The sequence below is a fragment of the Tenrec ecaudatus genome, chromosome X (assembly GCF_050624435.1).
Source record: "Tenrec ecaudatus isolate mTenEca1 chromosome X, mTenEca1.hap1, whole genome shotgun sequence".
NCBI classification, from domain to species: Eukaryota; Metazoa; Chordata; class Mammalia; order Afrosoricida; family Tenrecidae; genus Tenrec; species Tenrec ecaudatus.
The window spans coordinates 3,724,956-3,745,501 of record NC_134548.1 but is presented as its reverse complement, the minus strand read 5'-3'; the positions used below and the strand labels follow the sequence as shown (position 1 = coordinate 3,745,501).

Genomic DNA, 20,546 nt, shown 5'->3' with positions numbered 1-20,546 from the left:
AGAAACAGTTTGTCTTCTTTGGAATCCGAGTTCACTTGCAGATACATAAACTAGTAGTGGAACCTGAATGGAGTTTCTAAAAGAAACTGAAGATGAGGAAGAGAGGGCAGTGCTTTGGGAGAATGTGGCAATCGTGTAGGAGTCCAAGTTCGTAGCTGGGGCACCGTGGGGACGGGAGAAAGGGGATGGAATGCCTCTGCAGGAAGGATTGAATTTTCAAGCTAGGAAACAGGAATATGTTTGATTGTGCTAATGGTGTGACTCAGCAGTTCTACGGTTGTCACGTCATGGAGCAAGCCCGCAGAGGCACACCTTGTTTGATTTCACTCAGTCATACTGCATTTCACCAGTTGCTTTATATTCCAAACGGAAGGTCTTTGGTACCTCCATGAAGTTAAGTCTACAGACGCTGTTTTGTAGGCAAGGGGACTATGCTGATGCATAGTTTTTATTGCTCATGTGTGCAAGGGCAGACATGAAATCCTAGTCACTCAGGCTATGTATTGAATGGTTTTGTTTCATTCACGAAATCAACTCACAATGTTTTATGCTTTAGGTATAAAGGGCAATGCCTTCCCCGTTTTGAGTATGCAGAGAGAAAAGAAGCCAATTTATTTTTTGGTATTGGTAAGTATCACTGTGTTTCCGTAGGAAACGGGCATGTTACATTGAATTAATTGCCTCAACTTGTGACAAGAATTCTGTATATCTGAATTCTACTTCTGCTCACATGAAAGTGAAACCAGGTAGAATCCCCTCAATTTTCCAAGCACTTTAATTTGTTATGTACAAAGACATAAATGACCTTACATCTTGAAGCCCTTGAAATGTTTAATATCAGGAGAAACTAAACACAGATGCTTCAAAGGTTTGTTTCAGGTGGGAGCTGGGTGGAAGGCAAGGATCTGAGTCTGTCAAAAACAACCTATAGGACTAGTCTAATGGATCCAGCCCGAGTGTCCACACCACGTCATCTTGTCACGAGCAGATTTTCACAACAATCTGAACACCAACTTTGCCGGTGGGGTCCCATGCTCACTTAGGAGTGCCAACTTGGCTACTTAGACACTATTTGTGCATATCCCTACCTGCACACGAGGGGCTCTGAAAGCCAGTGGTGGGGAATTTCCATGAGCCTCTCATTTCATTATTTTCACGAACTTTTCAAGTCCCGTCCTGTGGTGGGGGTCGTTAGGGTGCATTGAGTTAATTCTGACTCAGAGCAACACTGTGAGACACAGCGGGAAGACCCCTTGGCTTGAATGGACCCGATGGACTTCCTCCATCAGAGTCGAGGGTGGGCTCACACTGCCGGCATTCCAAAGATTCACTGAGTCCTTCGCCCTTGTCATGCCAGAGCTCCTATCAGAATATCCTGTGTTCACTCCTCTGTTTTCCTCCCAGGTCCGCTCAACAATACCGTTATACCTGTCTACGTCACAGAAGATACTATCATGGGATTGCACATCAACGTGGATCCGCAAGGAGTTTATAGCAAATCGATTGAACTTGTCGGTAAGCATCGCTCCACCCCTCGAAGGAGGACTCCACTTCTCCCTCCCTCATCAGAGATTCTAGTCGCAACACCGGCAGGATGGGATATCACGTGATCTTTCCTTCTAAGCACCCCACTTGAGTTTCCATCTGTCCGTGCCAACCCGTGGCGATCCACACATGCTGTCGAGTTCCACTGGGCTTCTCTTGGTTTTCAGAGGATGGTAGGAGGGAAGTAGATCACCAGGCCCCTGTTCCCAGGACCCTGTGTATGGACTCAGAAAGCTATCTTCCCTTCGTCATCCACGTGGATTGTCCATTTGTGTCCAAAGCCTTACTAATTGCCACGGGGATAACTGCAGCCCCTTGAGGGCCAGGAAGAATTACGACCCACAGGGCTTGAGACACTTAGGGCTGTCTCATCTGTAGTCACAATATCTCACGGCAACTTCCTGCACTGTGCATGCTGATTTTCAGCAAGAAACACATCTGTGTCCGATGAAGAGTTTGCGATCCTCTTGGATGTTCTCAGAGGAGATTCCTGAGGAAAACCTCGTCTATATCATCGAACGAGGTAACTCAGCCACACTCTTCCATGCATTTCTATCCGACCTAACAGGTACGCATAATTTCAGATAACACATGGATCTGGTTTAAATTCTTTCTTTGCAAATCATCCGTTGTGAGCTCCAGTGTTTACACAGAATCCTGAGTGTTATTGGTATCGGCTGTTGATTTTTTCCTTTATTTTTTTGCTTCTTCTTCACAGACAATTGTCCTAATATTTTCCCACAGTTGCCAATTCTTCAAGAGCTCTCTCCATGATTCATACTTTTTGAAAGTAAGTTAAAATGACCAGTGTCCAATTGTTTTCCTTTCCAACCAGGTAAGAACCTCCCATGGGGATTTAACGTGGCAGGGAGGTGGCCAGGTGGCTTAAGAGTTGGGTTGCTAAGCGTGAGGTTAGCACTTAGAGACCACCCCCTGCTCCATGTAGGAAAGGTGAGCGTTTCGACTCCCACTGGGAATTACAGTCCCAGAAACCCACAGTGGATGTGCCAGTCTGTCCTGAAGTTTCCTGTATGAGTCAGAACCGATGACAGTGGTTTTGGTTTGGGGTTCCATGGGCTTTTTTAGGAATGGTATTTTTTTTTCTTGTTTGTCCAAAATTATGCCAGCAGATGCTATGTCCCCATTCACGTTTCCACTGCCATCGATTGAATTCTGAACCGTGTGATTGTTGATTGAGGCCGGCAAGTTGGCCCTTGCTCCCGGTGACCCGATGCACCACACAGGAAACACTGCCAAATTCTGTGCCATTCCGGCCATTCTTTTTAAAGTGTGAGCCCATCATTGCAGCTAGTTTTTCCCTCTTTCTGGTTGGAGGTCTACCTCTCTTTTGCTGATACTCTAGAAAGCAGGCGGTCCTTCCCCAGCACAAGATCTGTCCATATAGTGTTATCATTGCAACCTTATCTAGGGTTTCTGGAGGGCAAATCGTTAGGGCAACAATCTCTGTTTTCTCCTCACAACAGCTAGTGTGTGTGAATCCCCAGCCTTGTGATACGTTTCCAAATGCCTAACTGTATCTCAACAGCAGCTTCTGTATCTAACCTGTTGCTCTGAATTCTATTCCAAACCTGGGGACCCCAGAATATAAGTAGAAATGCCTCCACACCTCTCTTTGTCTGCCTTCCAGAAGCTAAGTCCCCCATCTCTCCCTGCAGAGGGCTGGTTGGTTCAAAGCACTGACATTTCAGTTCCTAGAAGACAACTTACCCTGTATGCCCCCAGGTTCCCCTGTTCATTTTTGTCTCCTTTTTAAAATCTTTACATGATTGTGATTCAGGTCAGTGAGTTAGGGTGACTCCTGAGGCCAGTACTTCTGGAATCATGAAACTCCTGCTTCACCATCACTATATCCTCAGAATCATTCCAAGTGGATGGTCAACATTTTTAGAGACTGCCTATATTAGATTTCATGTGACAAACTATCAACATTTTTTACTTGACAAATGACCATTTTTGGGGTAAATTTATTTGAATGTGTATCATTTTCTTTTTTTTCTTAACCATTTTATTGGGGGCACTTATAAATCTTATAACAATCCATCATGCAACTGTATTAAGCATAATTGTACATATGTTGCCATCAACATTTCCCTTTTTGAGCCCTTGGCAGATAATCAATTCTTGACACTCAACAACCTATGAGCCTCTTTCTTGATCAGCCTGACTCAACACCCCAACCTGGTTTTTCTCCACCACGCATGGTACCTGCATAGACGGCCACAGGCCTCACCTTCCCCGTGGAATCAGAATCAGAAGTAAGAAGCGCTCCCTGGATGTTCCTCTGCAGCTCATCTGCTCCTAGAAGACATGTTCCCTCCCCGCCTCACCTTTCTCAGTCTCCCCTCCTCTCTGTGTGGTGTCCCTAGATCATTAAATTGATCAAATAAAATTATTTGCTGCATACATGTTTCCTGTGTGTCCTTGCAGAGAAGGGATTGAACTTGAAGCTCAGTACACATCCACTTTCAATAGAATTGTCCAGGCAGGTATGTCTGTTGTAATGGGTGGCCAATGGGGGAAAAGGTTGGTTGGGATAGAGAGAGAATTTAGAGAACTTGCCAGCTCAATGGGTTGAAGGGTCTAAACCAACCTTGGGACATATTTACTGTACAGACATGAGGCTTTATGGACACCTGGCTGTCCCCTAAATCTCAACCGAGTAACATTCATGAATGGATGTTAAGCACCTGGCCTACTGATCAGTCGATTAGAGAGCTGCCTACGACAGTTCTCACTGTAATCAGATTCCCTCTCTGTTCTTAAAGCTCTCATGTATGAAATAACATGGGAATCTGTGATCGTCTAGTACAGGATCAGTAGGGATCAATGATGACACAACATCAGAGGCCTCAGTCCAAACCAGAACTCCAAACCCACTGCCTTCTAGTCAATTCCAACTCACAGGAACACCCTGGGACAGAGATGACGTGTCCATGAGGGTAGGAAATTCACCCAATCATTACATGGGCAAGAGAAAGTGTTGGTTTGGAAGTGCTGATTTTGTCCCTAAAAAGACTGAACTACGTTTGCCAGTGATATGTCCCTAGGCACTGAACCTTGTCAATAACTCAACGAGAAAGCCAATGAAACCAACAGAAGGATGCAGTAAACCGGCGGGCACAGCGTCCATCTACGAGAATTACCTTAAAAAGTACACTGGAAAAATGTTAGCGTATCGGTTAGATGATCGTGATTTTGACTGTTGGCAAAAATATATCTTTGGCTCTTGGTCATTGTCGAATTGTTGTGAGGGGCACACTGGACTCTTCCCGCTACGAAGCAAGAGAATGCTGGGGGACCCATTGCAGGAATACCATACCATGTACAGTAGGCACTCAAATGAAACTCACACCATTGAGCTAATTCTGACTTATGGTAGAACTGCCCCCTGAGTGTTTCTGAGTTGGTTGTTCTTTTACTGGAGTAGAAAGTCTCATCTCGCTCCTGTGGAGCAGCTGGTGGTAACCCTCCGCGCACCTTGCAGTTAGCAGCCAAACGGTGATTACGACAGCACTCAGAGTCCAGACCTAAACGTCTGCGGAGAGATTCCACAGTCACCTTCTCCGTGAACCTGATGAACAGAATTTCTTTACAGACGTAGCAACGTATTCATTGTAGTCATGCAAAAAACCTTCGGGGTAGAGATCATGTTCTGGAAAATCCTAGGCTCACAACTTCATACATGGGCCACACATGTCATGAAGTTCTTTTGAAAGGGCAGTGGATCGTTCCATCAGGAATAACACGATTTGGGTGCATTAATCTGGTTTAGGCCTAACTCTCTCCAAGGATCTGTGAATTGGCCCCAAAGGAAAGTCTTGAACTTTCTCTCTTCTGAAACCTTAATCTCTGCATTTCTCTAGACAGGAGATTTCCAATACCAGACACCATTCAAGTCGCACCCCCAGAGCTCTGAGTTTCCCTTGCAATCAAGGAACTTAAACCTTCCCTTGGGAGTCAGATTACTTTGTGCTTTTAAACTCGCTGACATGGTTCCTCCCTGGAAATTGTAAGGGAACCTGATGTGGTCATTGTCTGAGGGGAGGTAGACCACAGGGATGCAAACATTTGGTTTACCCCCTACAGGGATGCTGCCTGTGGTATTGGAGGCACTGTGCAGGGTTTTGAGTTTCCTATGAGCTGAAAAGAGTCACATTTTTAAAGACACAAAAGTTCTCCCCACCCCCCAATATCATCTACATGTAATACTCCCATGTTTTTACCCAGAGACAGGGGCAGGGAGTAGGAGGGTTGGTGGAGGAGCTAAATTTACTTAATGTTTACTCATTGAAGATGGACTTACAAAATAATGTAACTAAAACAAAGCCAACAGTCAGTAATAGAATTTCTCACCCTTGTCTGTGGTATGTGTGGTATGATGTACTGTGGACACCTACCTGCAATGTGTGATTGCTTTGGTAAATAATGCACCGAGTCTGAGCATTCCCATGGTGATGCACATGGTCACCCCTCAGATGCAACCCGGAAGGTTGGTGCACTGACCCCATGCTGAACAGAGAACACCTCAAAATAAGCCCTAGTTAATGGCGGGAGCGTCAGAACAGACTGTGATGATGCAGATACGATGATTTTTTAAAAGTGATTTAACTATGGAACTGTATGACAGGTGAATACTATCTCTAGGAAACTGCCGCTAGAACCAAAGAAAACAATGCAAAGAAACTAAACTTGACCCACGGATACTCTGGCGAGGGAGGAGTTTTTGCTTAAGGGCATGGAGATGACGGGCAGGGTGATGGGGGAATTTGGAAGAGGATATTGATCCCGTTGAACAAAAAGGGTATAATCACTGGCACTGACTTAGATACATAGATGCTGTTGAATGGGAGAATGCTTTGTTGTGTATATTTGTGACACTTAAAAAAATAAACTACACAAATACCAATGAGCACAAGGAAGAAGACAATGATCTAGAATTGATTGTGCAGACGGTTGTACAACTCTTTGCATAGGATTGAAATGTGGAATTGTATGAAAGGTGGATGAAGTGCCAATAACACTGTTTAAAACAAACAAAAAAAATACGTCCTAGGTATCTACACCTGAAGAACCAACTATTCAAAACCGTATTTGGTAAAGGGTTACACTGTCTCACATGAGATTGCCCTCACTCTGAGATCTCCCATGGAGACTAGAAGCTTCTAAATGCCCAAGGAATGGAAGGCTTAAACAGTTGAGAATGAGAGGTGGAGATCAGGACGCACAAATCTGTTACCACAAATGAAATCCCCCAAAGGGGCGCACACATGCAGAGGAGAAACCTCGCCCACTCTTGATAGGCTTCCCTGTTCCCACTGGGAGTGGTTCCTCAGGCTTTACTGTGCAGGGCAGCACAGCAAGGACAAGTCACAGGGCCAGATCACAAACCTGCATCGTGTGCACCTTTGTCTTCCAGGCTCGGGGAGGACCCAGTAGAAGGTAAGTTGCTGTGGAGATTTGGATTCCTGCCTCCTTTTGTACCATTTCTCTGTGGATGTGGCTGTTTGTCATCTTGTCATCAGTATGCCTAAAACTTCATCCCTAATCATTAGTTATAAACATCCTGGTTGGGAGGTCTCTGCAGATATTTAGACCATGAGCAAATGGTTCCTTCTTCTCAATCTTTTGCCAGACTGCTGACATATGGAATTTTGTGCATAGGTTTGCTTTTGGTCAGGTGATATGCAACGCCATGGAAATCAATCATTTAAGGGGGACATATTTTGTTCGTATTCTTTCCATGCTAAATTAAAAAACCCATTCGTTTTGTCCCAGCCCATCTCCTCCAACTTTGGGGGGGAAGGGACAGAAAGGTCTCGGCCATTAATCTTGAGACACATGCAGTGATGGAAGTGCCAGGTACGAAGAGGAAACCCGCCCTCTGGTGTCACGTTGCCTCAAAGCAACTGAGGGACACACTGGAGGTCATCGTCATGGCGTCCGTCTGAGGGCTGAGGGATGTGGAGTGTCTGTGTATGTCTGCGCTCTCTGGTGGGGGGAGAAGCTGCACTTGTCACTGTATCATCAGTGTCTTCCTCTGAGCCACTCACGGATTAGCAGAACTTTCTTCTCTATGCAAAGCTCACGCAACATTGCTGGACTCGGAGAAAGTAGCCCTTGAACATGTATTAGGATTACTATCAACCCTTCCAGGCAATATGAATCAGCCAGCGGAGTACACTAATCATTTCTCCTTTAATACATTTCCATAAAGATGACAGCAATCAATTAAAACATTGGTCAGTAGGGCAGGATACAATATTCAAGTGCAAAAATCCAGTAGAATGCTGCATGCTAATGAAGAGAATGCTGAAATGGAAATGAAGACAACCATAAAATTTATAATTATAACATAAAAGATGAAATACTTACTTATAAACCAAACCAGAGACGCAAAGACTTGGACCAAGACAACTGTACAGCACTTCTTTAAGAAATGAAATCTGGCAGAGTGGAGACCCAAGGCCCAAGTGTCGGCCAATGGAGATCCCCTCATAGAGGGGCTTAGGAGAGGAGATGGGTTAATTAGGGTGTGAGGTAATATCGATGAAGAACACAGCTTTCCCCCAGATCCTGGATGCTTCCTCCCCCCAACTACCATGATCCGAATTCTACCTTGCAGGGCTGGATAGGGCAGAGGCTGTACAATGGTACATATGAGGGTTGGAGGTACAGGGAATCCAGGGTGGATGATACCTTCAGGACCAAGGGTGTGAGGGACGATGCTGGGAGAGTGGAGGGTGAGTGGGTTGGAAAGGGGGAACTGATTACAAGGATCCACATGTGACCTCTTCCCTGGGAGAGGGACAGCAGAGAAGGGGGGAAGGGAGACTCCGGATAGGGCAAGATATGACAAAATAACAAGGTATAAATTACCAAGGGCATATGAGGGAGGGGGGAATGGGGAGGGGGGGGGGGAAAGAGGACCTGATGCAAGGGGCTTAAGTGGAGAGCAAATGCTTTGAGAATGATTGGGGCAGGGAATGTATGGATGTGCTTTATACAATTGATGTATGTATATGTATGGATTGTGATAAGAGTTGTATGAGTCCCTAATAAAATGTAAAAGAAGAAAAGAGAAAAAAATGATTAGGGCAAAGAATGTACAGATGTGCTTTATACAATTGATGTATGTATATGTATGAACTGTGAAAAGAATTGTATCAGCCCCAATAAATTGTTAAAAAAAAAAATGAAATCTGAGCGACAGAAATGGAAGCATGTTCCATGTTCATGGATAGGAAGATGTAACACTGTGAAAATCTGAATACTACCCAAAGCCATTTATAACTACAGCACAGTTCTGATCCAAATCCTAACTGCATCCTGTAAAGAAATGGAAATCCCATTACTAAATGTATATGGGAAATGAAGAGACAAACAAGTTCTAAAAGCACAAGGAGAAGGTCTTGCAGGAATTGACCTCAAAAACTACTAAAGAGCTACAGTAGTCAAAACCGTCTGGAATTTGTACAATGATAGGTCCATAGACAAATGGAAGAGAATAGAAAATCTCAAAATAAATGCATCCAACTACAGACCACCAAGAGAGCAGAGAACCAGAACACAATGAGTGGGAGCGAGGTAATCTCGTCCACATTTGGCACGTGCAGAATTGGATCTGCATCTGCAGAAGAATGACCCAGAACCAACATGTAACCATGGGCACAAAAACCCACCTCAAGATGAACTAAAGACCTAAAGATAAACCCTAGATCCATCAAGATTATCAATGAGAAAGTCAGGACAATCTTAAGAGCCCTATTTCAAGACAACGCGGTGCTATCGGATGTTAAGCATGAAGTGCACACAGTAAAAGGCAAAATAGATGAGACAGACTTACTAAAACTATGATACTGAAGAAATGTAGTTCCTATGGATTCAGACAAAATTTTAATAATAGCACAAGAGTTAAGAGACTAACCTCTAAAACTATGGAACATTAAATACCTCGATAAGAAAAAAAATCCAATTAAGACATGAACAGATAGTTCATAAAAAAATCACCTTCACGACCTTGGGCCTCTACTAATGCACTCCCTCAATGCATGAATACTGTCCTTTATTAAATTGGCACTCTACGATGCTCAGCCTCCGGACAGAACTGCTGAAGACAATGCAGGTGAACAAGTAAATGTGGTGAAGAAAGCTGATGGTGCCCGGCTACCCAAAGAGATAGCATCTGGGGTCCTAAAGAACTGAAGGTAAACAAGCGGCCATCTAGCTCAGAAGCAACAAAGCCCACATGGAAGAACACACCAGCCTGTGTGATCACGTGGTCCTGAAGGGATCAGTTATCAGGCATCAAAGAACAAAAACACATATCATTGGCTGCACACCTCCATGATACGATGGCCGAAGACAAATGGGTGCATAAGCTAATGTGGCGAAGAAAGCTGATAGTGACCGGCTATCAAAAGAGATAGTGTCTGGGGTCTTAAAGGCTTGAAGATAAACAAGCGGCCATCTATCTCAGAAGCAATAAAGCCCACATGGAAGAAGCAAACCAGCCTGTGCGATCACGAGGTGTCAAAGGGACCAGGTATAAGGCATCATGCAAAAAAAAAAATATATATATACACACACACACACACACAACATAGTGAATGAAGGGGGAAGTGCAGAGTGGAGACTAAAAGTCCATTTGAGGGTCACTGGAGATCCCCTCACAGAGGGGTTTAGGAGAGGAGATGGGTCAGTCAGGGTACGATGTAGCACCGATGAAGAACACAGCTTTCCCCCAGATCCTGGATGCTTCTTCCCCCCAACTACCATGATCCGAATTCTACCTTGCAGGGCTGGATAGGACAGAGGCTGTACACTGGTACATATGAGGGCTGGAGGTACAGGGAATCCAGGGTGGATGATACCTTCAGGACCAAGGTGTGAGGGGCGATGCTGGGAGAGTGGAGGGTGAGTGGGTTGGAAAGGGGGAACTGATTACAAGGATCCACATGTGACCTCCTCCCTGGGAGAGGGACGGCAGAGAAGGGGGAAAAGGGAGATTCCGAATAGGGCAAGATATGACAAAATAACAATCTGTAAATTATCAAGGGCTCATGAGGGAGGGGGAAGCGGGGAGGGAGGGGAAAAAAAAGAGGACCTGATGCAAAGGGTCTAAGTGGAGAGCAAATGCTTTGAAAATGATTAGGGAAAAGAATGTACGGATGTGCTTTATACAATTGATGTATGTATATGTATGGACTGTGATGAGTCGTATGAGCCCCTAATAAAATGTACTACATAAATAAATAGATAGAAGCACACTCTAGAAATTAGCAGAACCCCCCCCACACACACACACACAAAATCACCTTCACATGGTTAGCAAACAAATAATAAAAATGCTCACAAATCATTCACCATCTGGGAGATGCAAATCAAAGCAACAGCGAGCTATCACCTTACACGAGCATGGACAACCTGGTTCAGAAACAGAGAAGTAAATTCTGGGGAGTATAGGATCAGATTGGAGCTCTCATCTATGCCCATGGGACTCTTACGTACACTGTACATATGTACAACTCTGGAAAGTGATACGGAGATACCTCATATAACTGAGAATTGAAACTCCCAGGAACCAGCACAAGCTGTGCGGAGTACACACCCTAAAGAACTAAGAGTGATGCATCACATGCACAGAAAGGACACACTGTCACGATAACTTCAGCACTGTTCACTAAGAAGATGATGTAACAAGTCAAATGTCCATCAGTAGAATATATTTTTTTTAAATTCTGGTACATACACACAATAGAATGTTATTCATCACTGAAAAACAGGAACCACCTTATCACTTCAATGGGCCAGGAGAACATGGGGCTGAGTGAAGCCAGTCAATCCCCAAAAGAAAGACACTGTATGCGACCACTAGTCTAAGGAGAAAACCCTCGGCATAGACTGTCAAACCAAAGAGAACAGGCTGTAGAGGTTTCCAGGGACAGGAAGGGAAAGATGGAAAGATGAAGCAATGCACAGGAGGATGACAGGTACTGATGGGGTGAAAAGGTGAACAGAGACACCTAAGATGGAGAAGAGACAATGGCGTGGGTGGTAGCATCTGAGTGGAAGGAATAATGTTTTAAACTGTTATATGCAGAGTGGATGGTCTAAAATATAACCTACTCCCACCTAATTCACAAGAGAAAATTCACTTAAAATTAGTCGTCTGTTTTTTGTTTTTTTTTCTTTTTCAGTGGAGAGCGCGAATGCAGTCCCCCACTCCCACAAATTATGCAGTCAAGTTTCCCACATTTGGGGAAATCGCAGGGGTCAGCACATCTGGAGTGCAATGGATAAGCCTCGCCCTGGGAAAACCACCTTTGTGATCATGGTATCTCCCTTGCCAGGTAAGTATAGTCGTCTGTTTTTATAAAGCAAATATTTCTCAAGAATCATTTATGCTAACGTATTACAGCTCTTCTATGATAATAATTTACTTGAAAAAACAAAGAAAAACATCTGGAAATAAAACATTTGTTTTTCATTGTCAATGAAATTCGTCTCCACTAAATTGGCCTTTCTTACGAAAAAAAAATAAAGACTTTTATGAGGGAGGTCTAGTCTGAAACATGGTGTTCACATGAGTTAAAATCAGCTGAGGACCCACATTTGGGATTTTATTATAGAACCGTGGTCAATGTCTTCACAATACAACCGAGTACCTATTCACCTTTGCTGCTGCTCACGTGGTCTTTGAATCGGTTCTCAGGTTTGACACTAGGTGTGCGCGCGTACAAGGTAACCGTGGAGTTGTGAAGGCAGGGGCTTGTCAAACATAGATTGTCAGCCTTACAGCAAAATACATAGTGTTTTCAGTCACCTTAAATACAGGTTGGACTGAATAAGGATGGAATAAAAAAGAAAGTAGAAAATGCATTTGCCCAAAGGAGAAGCAGATAATACCTTTGATCATGGTCTTAGGGAAGAATGTGGAAAGTACCTGGACCGTCAAAAGCACAAAGAATCTGTCGTGGAAGAAGTAGACATACTGCTCCTTAGAGGTGAGATCTTGTAGACATGTGACCAGGAGAGACCAGTCCCTGGAGAAGGACAGCACGCTTGGAAAAGTGGAGGGGCAGCGAGAAAGGAGGAAGGCCTCGCTGAGATGGAATGACACAGTGGCTGCAACACTGGGCTCAAGCATGAGAGCAACTGTGAGACAGGGCAGGACGGGGAAGTGTTTCCCTCTGTTGTGCATCAGGTCGCTGGGAGTCAGCACTGACCCACTGGCACCTGACAACAAAAACAACATGGTTACAAAGGAGATGACAAGGGCTGATGCGTGCCATGCCTCCATGGAGAATCACCGTAGCTCCGAGTTCTTTCCATTATCTGAGAAAGAGAGCTGCGAAGAGAGGAAGGGAAGGGCAAAGCATGAAGAGAACAAAGAGTAGATGGGGGAGCGGGCAGCGGGGAAGGAGGGAGAAAAAGAAGGCAGGAAGGGGTAAAGGAGAAGGAAACAACGTCCTGAAGTCATCTTTTGTCTAAAGATTGACATGTATTTAGACAACCTGGGAGAACAGATGGTCTTTCCCGACATTTTTCATGTCCTGATGTGTTTATTCGCCTCTAGGTGAACCCCCTGAAGATATTTGTCACAAAGGTAATATGGATGTTTGCAATGTGTGGTTTAATAGGCAGTTGCATGTAATTCATTGGCCATCACGTTAAATCAACGGTCTAGCCTTCAGGGAATTCCACACCCTCACATCTACTGTCCAATCAGCCACCATCAGGATCCTTGGATGTGCCTCTCAGCAACCTGATGCTTCCCTCCATACATGTCCTGAAAGTATTTACTCAAGTCAACCTCAATACCAGGAAATGGGCTTCCTTGAAGTTCAAATGTGTTTGCTTTCCTTAATAAACTCTTTCAGGGAGTGGGGAAAGGAGAGGGAGGGGGAAAAAAAAAGAGGATCTGATGCAAGGGGCTTAAGTGGACAGCAAATGCCTTGAGAATGATTGGGGCAGGGAATGTATGGATGTGCTTTATACAATTGATGTATGTATATGTGTGGATTGTGGTAAGAGTTGTATGAGTCCCTAATAAAATGTAAAAAAAGAAAAGAGGAGAAAAAAATCATTAGGGCAAAGACTGTACAGATGTGCTTTATACAATTGATGTATGTATATGTATGAACTGTGATAAGAATTGTATGAGCCCCAATATATTGTTAAAATTAAAAAAAAAAGAACTAGAAAAAAAAAATAGACTCTTTCTCAGCTTTCTCTCAGGTAAGTGTACATGTCCCTAACCATCTAGGAAAGCTACACCGTGAGCAAGTGTTGGTTGCATGTATTTTATAACCTTGAATTTCTGGTTCTCTTCACCTTTAGGTGCTACGTACAAATGAGGAACCCCTTTGGTCTTCTTCTTCCATAAACACTGACCCACTCATAAACACAAAGGGGCAGTTCTGCTGTCGCACGGGGCTACGATGAATCAGAATTGATTCAATAGCTGCAGTGGGTTTGCCCATTTTTATATATTAAGATGCAGGTATCTGGTCATGCAATGGGTTCAATATGTTTCTCTCTTCTACAATCAGCTTGGGGAACTAGGGAGTTATGTTTTTTCTAATTGATTCTATTGCTTTGCTGTGCATAGTTTAAATTTAAAGGGTTAGTCAAGGACGCTAAGCCACTCTGTTCTAAAGAGACGGAGACCAAATAACCAATGATACAGTGTAGAGGGTCAAGCACTTCAGCAGAAGCAGAGGCCAGAAGGAAGAATGGAAATTCCAAGCAGAGGGGCAAAGTGCTAATGTGTTGTGAGGATTGTCTTCCAAGTCACCCAATGTGTAGTGTTTGTTAGCTGAGGAATCAATTTGCTCTTTCCACAGGAAATACTTGGTTTAGTGTCTTATTGTATTATTTGTTATATAAATATTTCAAGAACTTTCCTGTGTAGGCTGAGCACTTTTGAGGTAACATGGCCCACAGTGAGCTAGGAGGAGTAGACCAGGAACTGAAGAGGCCGGACAACTCTTCTTGCTAATGATTGAAGTATTGAATTGTCTGACACATGAATTATGTGCCAATGAAATTTTAAGAAAGAAAAAAAAAGGGTGGGGGAAGAACATCTCAGGGGAGGCAGTGGGAACGGCTCCACAACTTGAAGAACATCACTGTTGTCCCTCAGTGGGTCACAGAGACATTGTGACATGGGCATATGGTCTGCTGGGCACAGTCTCAAGAACAATGAGTTAATAAACAAACAAACAAACAAATGAACGTACCCTCAATCTTTGCTGCATATATAGTCTCAAGAATTAAGAGACATATTCACAGAAGCTTTAGTTAGATGTTGGAAACCTTAAGTGTAATAACTCCTTCCAAGACAGAATAAAAACAAGTTTTCCACTACATCTAGGGATATTCTAAGTCAGGAAGGGGGTGGGCAATGCCATTGAGATGAACCTCCGGTGATTTCCCATGATCCATAACAGAGGGATGGGAAGAACCTCGTTACCAAACAGAGTACATTGGAGAAATGCCTACAGGTGATGCAAGGGATAAAACTGACTTGAATCTTTGGAACCTACCCAGACTAACACACATACTTTGGACATGTTGTCATGAGAGACCAGGACCTGGAAAGGGCCTCAGGCATGGTAAAGTAGAGGGGCTGTGAAGGAGAGGAAGACCTGGAAGAAGATGGATTGTCACTGGCTGTAACACTGGGCTCCGGCACAGGAATGATGGCGAGGAATAGGAGGAGGGCCCATGACTTGTTCTAGGATGCAGGGAGATGCCGTAGGGTGTAACCTCCTCAAAGCCATGTCCCATGAACAGTAGCTTGTTTCTCTGGTGGTTATGAAACCTTCCCTGAACGTCATACTCCCGTGTTCATCTAAATGGAGGATGCTTTAGATCTGACTTTTCTTTCTAAACCATTTCATTGGAAGTGAATACAGAGATCATATTCCACAGTTAAACCGCATCAGGCAGTATTGTACAATTGCTGCAACTATCAGTTTTAAGACTTTATCTTCTTGAACTCCTTGATATCAGATGTCTTTTACTTCCCGCCATTCCTACCCCCTCTGTACCACCCCTCCACCACCACCAACTTATCCCACTTGCTGTCCCATAGTCCACCACTGCAGGGCATCATATACTGAACAAGAGACAAACACATACACCAATTCAAGAGGGTCACTCCCAATGACCAAACATATCTGTGATAAACCCCAACATGAACAAAGAAATAGAAAATGATGAAAATTAGACCAGACTCAGTGTGGATCAGAGTGTGGATCAACGGACAAGGTTTGAACCATTCAAGTCAGGTTTATCCCTTATATCACCTATAGGCATCTGTCCAATGCACTCTGTTTTATAACCAGGTTCTTCCCATTCCCCCGGATTTCCTGTTTCCAGTTCCTATCTGTACCAGAGTACAGCCTCTGGTCTAGCTGGATTTGTAAAGTAGAATTGGGATCATGATCGTAGAAAGGTGGAGGGTGAAGAAAGCATTAAAGAACTAGAGGAAAGTTGTATGTTTCACCAGTACTACACTGCAGCCTGACGGCTCGTCTCCTCCCTGTGACCCTTCTGTAAGAGGTTGCCCAGTTGCCTACAGATGGGCTTTGGGTTCCCACTCTCTGTATTCTCTTTCATTCACATTTATAGGATTTTTGTGTGTGTGTGTTCTTTGGTGCCTGATACCTGATCCAATTGACACCTCGTAACCACACAGACTGGTGTACTTCTTCCATTTGGGGTTTGTTGCTTCTGAGCTAGATGGCCACTTGTTTACCTTCCAGCCTTTAATACCCCAGACACTGTATCTTTTGATAGCCGGGCACCATCAGCTTTCTTCACATTTGCTTATGCACCCGCTTTGTCTTCAGCGATCCCGTCGTCGGGAAGGTGAGCACCATGAATGCCAGTTCAATAGAACAAAGTCTTCTACTTGCAGTATTATTTTACAGCCCACAATTCAAATGCATCCATTCTTCTTTCGTGTTCTTTATTCAATGCCCAACTTTCACAGGCACCCGAGGCAGTTAGGAGCCCTAGTAGCAGGACGGTTTTACATTCACCTGTGACACGAAAGACCCAGAGTTTGAAATCACCAACAGCTCCTCAGGAGAAAGGCAGGATTTTCTGCTTCCATAAAGAGTTACAGGCTTGGAAACTCACAGGATGAAGTTCCTCCCCATGTGATAAAGGTGCTTAGAGTCAGCACCAATACCATGGCAGTTAGTATGAGACACAAAGAAACATGACCTGGGTGAGGCCATGAGAAAGCTATATATGATAACTGTGTCTTGTGTGAACTGCAAAACACACTCCTTGTCACACTCGAGTGTCAAGGATCTGTTTTCTTTATGTTGTATTTTTGCCATGAAGAAGGGTTCTAACTTCCTTGGCATAGTTTGAACTGTAGCAGAGATCAGGTTGATTAGAGAAACTCAGAAGTTTGCTCTGTGAGCACGAGGCAGAAGGAAACTGAGTTTTGCTTCCTCAAAACTACTCAGAAAACAGCAGGGAAAGTCAAGCAATGTATAGACCTTAAATTAAGTGTCAAAGTCACTTCAAAAAGAACCTTCAAATACAATGCTGTCTGTGATAGGATTATATGTATCCATAATCAATGACTTCTAATCAAGGCAACTATTATTCAAATTTATGCACCAAACACAAAGGCTTCTCCTGAAGAAGTTGAAAAATTCTATCAACATCCTCAATCAGAAAATGATCAAACATGCAATTAAGATGCATTATTAGCGACAGGAATACAAATTAAAGCGAAGGAACAGTACTTGGAAACTATGACCTTGGTGCTAGAAGCTAATCTGAAGATGCAACAATATAATTTTGCAAGAGCGATAGCCTGTCCATTGCAAACACCTTACGCACAGGATCACTGAGGGTCGGAACCGACTGATGGCCCCTAACAACAACTGTATGAAAATGCACTGTGGGCCATGGTCACAGGACCAAAGGTATTAACTTATTCCAGTGGAAGATTAACTCTAGTCTGGAAGCCAGAGTGACACAAGGGACTCCTGTCTCCATATCAAGCCATGTTGTAGGAGCTTTACACGGAGAAGACATTTCTGGTTCTGCATGAGTGGCTCAGAGGAGACACTGAGAAGACAGTGACAAGTGCAGGTTCTTCCCACCACAGAGGTCAGACCCACAGACAACACTGCAGATCCACAGAGGGACGCCAAGACGATGACCACCAGCAAGTCCCTCACTGGCTTTGAGGCAAAAGTGACCCCAAAGACCAGGGTTTTCCTCCTCAGAGTTGGCACTTCCATCACTCGATCTCTCTCGGGATTCATGGCACAGACATTTCTGTCTTTCCACAAGTAACTTGGAGGAAAAGAGTTAGGGCTAAAAGTGTTTTTTTTTTTTTTTTGAGAGGTCAAGGAGAAAGAATGATTTGCACGCAGTCTAGTGGTCCTTAAAGAATTGCCAACCAGGATGTTTACTGTTGCTGGACCTCTACAGCAGGTTACCTTCTACAGGCTCCTCAAAAGGACGACAAGTGACCAACAGGCAAGATGAAGATTCTTCTCCTGACGCTGGGACTCGCCCTCACCTGCGCTGGCCTGCACTCTCTGCCTGAAGAACAACTCTCAATGGTAATGAGGACAGCCCAGCACAGGGGGGTCTTCTTTTGTGCACGTGTGTGTTGCTCTGAGGGATTGTCTTGGTGTTTCCAAATTTGTGGACCTGGACCTTCACCTGTAACTCCCCAAACCACACTCCTTCGATTTATTGGGTATTGATAAGTTTCTAGCACCAATCCCCACAAGAGAATGCTGATGCAGGACGCCTTGATGTCTTGCTCTACAGAACTGCTCTAGAGTTTTGTGTGGCTGATTTTTTAGCAGTAGTTAACTTGGACTTTCTGGTGGGGTGTCTCCTTCTGGGCAGTCTGTCCGGCAATTCTCTGGTTTGAATGGAGTGCTGAAACATGGACACCATCAGGAGCATCATGCTGCGTGTCTACTTTCTCCCTCTGTACTACACATGAAATGACAGCGTGGATGTGAGTTGAACACAGTATGTGATGAAACAGTGTAAACTGCTACAGGGATTTCTCACTTTTGTTTCCTCTCATGGCATTGTGTTTGTTGTTATTGTTTTCACAAGCTTCCTATATGCAACACACGCAGGTTTAGCTGTAATGCAAGTGGTGGGTGCCATTGCTGTAGATGATGTTCACGAAAGAGAGTCCTATGCCAACATTTCTTACTGATGTTTCTTTTACATACACCTGTACATGGCCTCTACCAACCCAAACAAGACAATGGAAGGTGATGAATTCGACATTAGAAGGCGTGAGATCAAGTATTTACCAGCCAGTGGGCTCATGAGTTTTGGATTCTATATCAAGTAAGTAAATGGGATGAAAATGAACACGGCAATCTGGTTAACAAGGGAGATTCTACCTTCCTTGGTTGCAGAGAAATCTCAGGGCTCTGGGTGGTGGGTGGGCTTTCAGGAGTCTCTGGAGTTGGAAATTTAGGAGCTACTTTTTAGGGGGTGGAGAAGCTAAAGCCTCCCTTGGAATGAACTCACCAATATTGGAGGGAGACACACGAAGAGTTCCCTCAAATCCTGACGTTTCCAATGGAATCCTTCATCTTCACTTTCAAAACACCTATGAAACTTCCGGAACCTGAAGCGGATTTCAAAGCTGTGAGCAGAGCATGAAAACATGAAAACACAACATAACATCTCTCCAGAAAACTGACCCCTGGCTACTTTGAATATGCTGCTGTGTGAGTGGGTGGGGCTTGGGTGGAGGCTGGCATAGGACAAGTTGTCTAGAGAAATAAATCCAATGACACTCACACGTTCATGCGACAGAGCTTGAGATCAACAAGCAATCTCACACCCACAGAACGCATCCCAGCCCAGTCCTACTCACTCAGACCAACAATGAGAGGCAAACCAGGGCCCCTGTCACCCCCACATAGCTGCAGGGTGTGGATGCAGAAAGGTGATGTGGACTGCAGGCAGATCACAGGCCAGTGGGTGTAGAGTCACCTAGATGCAAGGTCAGTGGAGACGTGACAGGCTACTCATAGGTGTCAGCAAAGGGTGGACCAGATGGGGCCATCCCTGAAGGCCGAGTCCCGGCAATCAGAAAGGTGAAGTCCCTGGGAGAGGGAAGGGGAGAGAGAAATGTAGGTTCTCGGTTTCCCCTGCTTATCAGAATCCGGTGCACAGAAGCTATGGAGGACAGTAGGAGCCCAAGGTCCATTAGTGGAAATACATAGGAAATAAATCTCCAGAGAATTCTCTCGATCTACAGTTGAGCAATGGAGGGAAGTGGTTACTAAATAGAGTGCTTTGGAGGGATGACTATAGATCAAAAGAATAACTCTGATTTGAACAGTTAAAATTCTATCAGATTCCCGCCACCCCACCCCCACCCCCCAAGATGCATGCTGCACCTAATTTGGTTTCTAAATTTTTCGGAAGTTTTCATTTGTATTTTTATGTTTGGCTTTTGTTTTCTAATTAGGGTGTATCTCAGAGGTGTAATGTCATTGGTGATGTGTGATACGCTGCTTCTTTTTTGGGTATATGAAAACCAGGATTGACGTACGTATAGAGACAGCAAGTTGAATATTGCTTTTGGGAGGAGATGGTTAGAGGGGTGGTGATTGGGAGAAGGGGAGATGAGGTCAAGGGTTCAATGTACAGAAAGAATATTTGGAAACTGATTGTGGGAGCAATCGTGCAATTCCGCTTGACGTCACAGAAGTATGGAATGCTACAGTATATGCACTAAATTAAAAACGAGAGAGCCACACCTCCAAGGAAGCAGTGTCCAGCTGTGACCTGATTGACAGCAGGAATTCCACCTTAGATGCCACATGTCCACGTGGATGTAAAATTCACAATCACAGGGTAGAAATGCTTTCATGTCCTCAAGGATGATTGATAACGTGACTGGTATTTTTGGCTTCTTGGGAAATCTTGTTCAGATCCATAAACTGATG

At 44.2% G+C, this 20,546-nt stretch overlaps 1 long non-coding RNA gene and 1 other non-coding gene across 9 annotated transcripts in view; both read right to left on the bottom strand.

Annotated features, from left to right (window-relative positions):
• Positions 1–20,546, bottom strand: part of LOC142434982 (uncharacterized) — a 68,950-nt gene that overhangs the window by 26,086 nt on the left and 22,318 nt on the right. The window contains exons 4-5 of one of the 8 annotated variants that reach the window (XR_012781213.1): positions 19,114–19,231; positions 3,581–5,101 (exon numbers count right to left, since the gene is read on the bottom strand). The exons of 4 other annotated variants lie outside the window; for them this stretch is intronic. This is a non-coding gene — a long non-coding RNA (uncharacterized LOC142434982). Of the gene's footprint in view, positions 1–3,580; positions 5,138–19,113; positions 19,232–20,546 lie in introns of those variants that run through there. 3 more of the 8 variants (XR_012781209.1, XR_012781208.1, XR_012781210.1) reach the window with 3 other exon arrangements.
• LOC142435073 (U1 spliceosomal RNA) lies at positions 11,760–11,923 on the bottom strand. Its single transcript, XR_012781224.1, has one exon. It is a non-coding gene; the product is annotated as a U1 spliceosomal RNA (small nuclear RNA).